Raw genomic sequence first — 6,000 nt, forward strand, 5'->3', positions numbered from 1 at the left:
CCTCTCCCCATTTCTATACTCGTCCATAACTCCTTACGGTTCTGAGTATGAGGCTTATTTTACACGACATCCTTTCAAGCAGTCTGCTTCCTGGCCGCGTCTCTAAGGCACCTTAATCTCCTGCATAATGCTTCTCGATATCGCACTGTAGGGGTTACTGCTGGGAAGAGCATCTCTCTTTGTGTGGCTTCTTGCTGATTTCTCTTTCAGGGACCATCCCATTCCTGACCTTTTTCTGGTGCCCCTTTCCCACTTCTAGTGGCCTACCTGAAGTCTACCTTATTTTTGCCACTGCTCTAGCTGTACCCCAGCAGCCCCTGCGGTATCTGAGACTCCTTTAGAGAAGGCTCCCTAGCTCCCAACGTCCGTAGCCAGGGTGTCTCTGTCACTGTCCTGGAGATGGCCCTTCCTGGTTAATTTCCACTGGCCACTAACTGCATTACCTGTGGTTCCGGGCCTTCTGGCTTCCAAATGGGCTCGGTCAATGGGAGGCTCCGGTAACAGGTGGAGAGTGGTGCGCTAGCTGCCGCCCTCCCTCTGTGACAGGCCCTGCATCTCAAGGGGCTCCAGTGACATTATCTCCTCCTCTTCAACCCCTGAGGTGCCCATGCCTGCTGGTCTCTGGGTGTCTCCCCACCCTTATTTGTTCCTTCAACCTTGCCCTCACCGTTATATGTGGTCCCTCATGAATATCTCATTTCAGTGACATGGGATAAATTCTGTGCCCGTTTGGGACCCTACAGACATGCGTGACTAGAACCAGAAGGCCACTGGGCGGTCTCTTTTATCATGCTCACCTACACAAGCATAATTCTTACTCTATTGAGTGAAAAGATGAAGTTTACAAGAATAACACACTGTCTGCAAGTTGTTGGCTCTCTCTTTACTGTTAGAAACAAAGATGATTCTTTATCAGGGCCTGATGGAGAGCACAGTTCAGTAGAGAAAGTTCTGGTCAGTAGGGAGCGTTACTTTGGATGACAAGCTTGTTTTCCTCTTTTTTTCTTTTGTTACTAAAAAAATATTCTGACCATGTGACTTCGGGCAAATCATAAATCTCTTAACCTCAATTTTCTTGTTGAAAATTAAGAAGCCACTGAATTTATGACGTCAACAGTTGCCTTTAGCTCTAGAAAGGTAAGTAGCAGGAGAAAGGCTGCTCCCTGGAACGTTGAGAATTGGCTGGGGATCTGAGCAACAGGTAGGGGCTGCCTGATGCATCTCCCCATCTGCCCCTGATTCCAACCTCTGGTGTTTCTACTTCATCGCTGAGCACCCCTGACTCGGATCTGATTTCTTTGCTGCTACTTGTTTCCCCCTGATTGATGAGCCCAGTCGGGACACTGGGCTGTGCACTGGCTTCCCCCACTGGGGAAGGAAGGACCAGTACCCTTTCCTGAGACAACCACGCAGCAGCAATTGGGGTCTTGCTGGGAGAACTGACCTCTTTCAGGGATTGACTTCAGGGATAAATTCATGGTGCCCTTAGAAGAGAATAAAGGAGAAGGTTGTAGATTAAAAGCCCAAACCGCATTTCTCTTGGCTTTCCTTGTTCCAGTATGGATTTGGAGAAGGAAGGAAGGAAGGAAAGAAGGAGGGAGGGAGGGAGGGAGGAAGGAAGGAAGGGGAATTATAGAGTGATTTCTCTGTGTCAGGCAGTGTGCTAAGAAACTAACATGTAAATCCTTTATAACATATAAATCTCATCTAATCCTTGCAGGCACAGATGGTGAAACTGAGGCTAAGAGGAATATGGTACATTGCAAAAGGACGCATGGTTGATAAATATCTCACTTGTGTCCGTGCCAAAGGAGTAGGCCTATCTTTTTCAGTTTGATTGAATCATAAAGTTATTTCTCATCTTCCCAGGCTTTGCATGTAAAATGGTCCTTACTTCCCCACAAAGTTTAAGAGAGATGGGGTATTTCATTTATGCTTGTCTTTGGGCCTGCTTTGGTTCAAGTTTACTTCCTCTTTTCTATTCTGAATTCTATTTCTGGTCTTTTGCCACCTGGAAGATCACTCAGGTATCCGCTAGTTTTACTTCCCTGCTTACTGGCTGTCTTTGTGCTTTTTCAGAAATTGCTATACTAAGGCAGAGACAAGGAATGAGAGAAACAATAGGAAAGGTTTCCCAGCAACGCAGGGTTATATGGAAATGCCTCTTTGTGGCGGGAACCCAGAGGAGAAATGTCTCTGCCCTATGGGTCATGGCCAAAGCCACTCTGCCAGTAACCCAACACCTTTCCCACCTCCGGTGGGCAGACCATGTTAGCTTTTTACTCAAGATAACATCGCTCACCTTGACAAAGTCAAATCTCTTATTTCCATTTTCTCTCAGCCCTCACATTCTTGTCCACACTCATAATATCATTGCTAGCTCCTTCATCTAGCGGTTGTTAAAATACTTTCTAACTGCTTTAATTTGAAGAGTTGAGCCAAACATTTATAACCACTCCTCAGGGAAATTATGGGCCATTTGTAATAGAAAAGACATTTTTTTCTTTTCTATCTCCAGTGCTAAAACGGAATCATCTCTCACTGAGCTGGGTGACAACTGTGCACTGGAAGAATTTGAGTTCAATATATACCAGGGGCGGGAATAACTCAAGTATGTTTACAAAATACCCTGTGGGTTATTTGCTTTCAAATGGTCTCATCTAAACATAATTACAGTAAACTCACACTTTCTGTATCTCGTGATGGAAACTGTTGATAATTCATGCAGAGCATGTTTGAAACAGTTGGCCCCAACAGGCTTTTCAAGTTCTTGTTTGTTTATATTTATTTTTCTGTTCCAAGAGGGACAGAAGAAAGAATGAAACTCACCTTCCCTCATTTGTAAAATTGAGAGAGGAACATGAAGAAATCACCAGAATAAGAGTCAGGCCATATATGTATTTTCTTTTCATTCACTTGCTTGTTTTTGTCTCTTCCCTCTCACCTCCCCCCACCCCAGTTCTGCCAGTTACTAGCTCATGTGTCCTTCGGTGAGTTGCTTAACCTCTCTGAACTTAGTTCTGTGATGGTTGTACGATCTCATTTTGTAAACAACTATACTTCAATAAAATTAAAAAAAAATATATATATATATATATGACAGAAAAAAAAGGAACGATGCTCTCAACTGGAGGTCCAGTTTGTCCCCCCGGGGATGTTTGGCAGTGTCTGGAGGTATTTTTGGTTGTCACCACTGGTTGTGTGGGAGTGCTACTAGCGTCTAGTGGATAGAGGCCAGGGATGCTGCTAAACATCCCATTGATCCAATGCACAGGACAGCCCCACAGCAAAGAACTATCCAGCACCAAATGTCAGTAGTGCCGAGGTTGGGCATCTCTGCTTTAGAGGGTGTGGTGGGGAGAAATGTTAGAGTTAAGTGCTTTTCTTGTAAAATGTTTAGAACACATATAAAGTGTTACTAGAGCTTCTTCCAGACGTGGGTGCTAATCCTGACCCAGGTTAGTATCCAGCATGTCCTAAGCAGCATTTAAATTCAGGGACTCCATTTCTTTACTATTAAAATGCATGGGGCTTCATGATCTCCAAGATCCTTTCTGTCTCTGAGAATCTACACGGGAAAAGGATTATATGGTACAGGGGCCCAAAGTTGACAAAATCGATAGTTGCTAATTTCAGCATTTTTTAGCCCTCATGCAGATCACTGACCTGAATCTTTTCTCTCCAGATAAACCTGAGATTTGCTAAGAGGCAGGAGACAAAGAATTCTCAACTTTGCCCCTCTAATAGGCAGAGAAGATTTATCTGTGGCCATGTTCCCTTTCGTACCACGTAGAATAATGTCAATGTTGAGTGCTTACCTGGTGCCAGGCACTTGAATACCTACTGTGTGCCAGGCCCTACCCTTGTGCTCTAGCTACAAGGTCTCATTTCATCATGACAGCATGCCTGAACTGTGGGTATTATTGCTCCAGTTTTACAAATGAGAAAAATGAGGCTCAGAGAGGCTAAGTAACTTGTCTGAAGTCACACAGCTAACGAGTCATCAAATTGATAAAAAATACAAAACTTGACTGTTTTCCATTTCTCTATAGTTGTACTCAAGGTGCTCATTTAAATGAAATTGCAATGGAGGACTAAAGAACGGTAAAAAGAGTACCAAGAAAACAGATGAAAGCCCTACCATTTTGTAAAGTTTCATGTTCTGCAGGCAGATATAGACACTGGAAAAGAGACTCTTGCAGTAAATGTTGCCATCAGCCGAAGCTGTCTGAGAGCAGTGAAAGCTCAGATAAGTGGCTCTCTCTGCTTTCTTTCAAGTAATAAATAAAATAGCTGCTGTGGATAGGGTTAGGGCAGAGCTCCAGGTACTACTAGTGATAACATTATTGATAATAATTGAGAAAACAATGGTAACACTAAAGAACTGTTGGTTTTTTCCCAAGGTTTTGCCAATTATTTTATTCTTTTAATCCATGACTTCGTTATATTCTTATTTATTCTTTTTTAAATTGAAGTGTAGATGTTATACAATATTATTTAAGTTACAGGTATACAATATAGTGAGTCACAATTTTTAAAGTTTATACTCCATTTATAGTTAGTATAAAATATTGGCTGTATTCCCCATGTTGTACAATGTATCCTGTTGCTTATTTATTTTATGCCTAATGGTTTGTAACTTTTAATCCCTACTCCTATCTTGTCCCTCTCCTCTTCCCTCTCCCCACTGGTAACCGCTAGCTCTCTATATCTGTGAATCTGCTTCTTTTTTCTTGTATTTTTTAGATTCCACATATAAATGATACTATATAGTATTTGTCTTCCTCTGCATGACTTATTTCACTTAGCATAATGCCCTCCAAGTCCATCCATGTCGCTACAAATGGCAAAATTTCACCTTTTTGTGGCTGAGTAGTATTCCATTGCGTATATGTGCTACATCTTCTTTATCCATTCTTCTGTTGATAGACACTTAAGTTGCTTCTGTATCTTGGTAATTGTAAATAATGCTGCTATTGACTTCATTATATTCTACTGAATAACAGTGATGAACACTGCCTCTAGGTTTCTGGATTCTGTCTTTAAACATGGCAGATAAGAATACGGATTTCAGATGATGATTGAATGGGGTTTGGGATATATAGGAATGGCTTATTCTCCTTTGAGGACAGCAGCTCATCTTCTCCATCAGTGGCTGCCCCTGGGGACCTTTGAAAAGTTCTAATGCCCAGGCTATACCCAGGCCAATTATATCAGTCTCTGGGAGGGACCCCATTAGTAATTCTTACCACTCCCCTGTGATCCCAACAGGTAGTCAAGTCTGAGAGCCAGCGCTCTGTATTAGTGGCCTTTAAACTCCTGTGTGTATCAGAATAACCCAGAGAACTTGATAAAAACACAGGGACCCACCCCTCCTCCTTCAGTGAGCTGAGGGCCTCCAGGTTCTTTGTAAACTCCTAGGTGACTCAAGTAAATACCATAGTTGAGAATCATCACTTACTTCACTCCTTTTTAGAGTTTATTTTTAAAATGAGAAAGTGACCTTATTCCAAGATGAGGAAATTGGCCTAGGTTAAAAACTGTATGCACATGGGTGTGTTGTGGGTCCACAAGACTCTTATTGGGCTGTGAGCCAGCCATCAGTCTACTCCCCATATCTTTTAGATGCCATCCTTGGCTTCTTCAGCCCTTTCTTTCTAGATCCTTCCTGACCATGGCCCCTAGTCCAATTTGGAAACATCTCTCAGTTCTAGTTTGAAAATACAGTAAATTTGTTGTTTATAAATACAGTTTATCCATGATACATATTGATACTTGGTTCATAGGAGATATGACAGTTGCTTAGTTATGAACTTAAAGTAAGGCCACTGCCTATAGACATTTGTATTGGTTGGGGTTCTCCATGGAAAAGAAGCCAGTAAAAAAAAAAAAAAAAAAAAAAAAACCAAGAATAAATATATATAAATATATATATAAATATATAACAAAAAAAAATTTTAAATATATTTAAAAAATTTTTATGGTATTTTTTATTAGAAA

The sequence above is a fragment of the Aethalodelphis obliquidens genome, unplaced genomic scaffold (assembly GCF_003676395.1).
Source record: "Aethalodelphis obliquidens isolate GAN/ISIS:26980383/991018 unplaced genomic scaffold, ASM367639v1 scaffold7, whole genome shotgun sequence".
In the NCBI taxonomy this organism is placed as follows: Eukaryota; Metazoa; Chordata; class Mammalia; order Artiodactyla; family Delphinidae; genus Aethalodelphis; species Aethalodelphis obliquidens.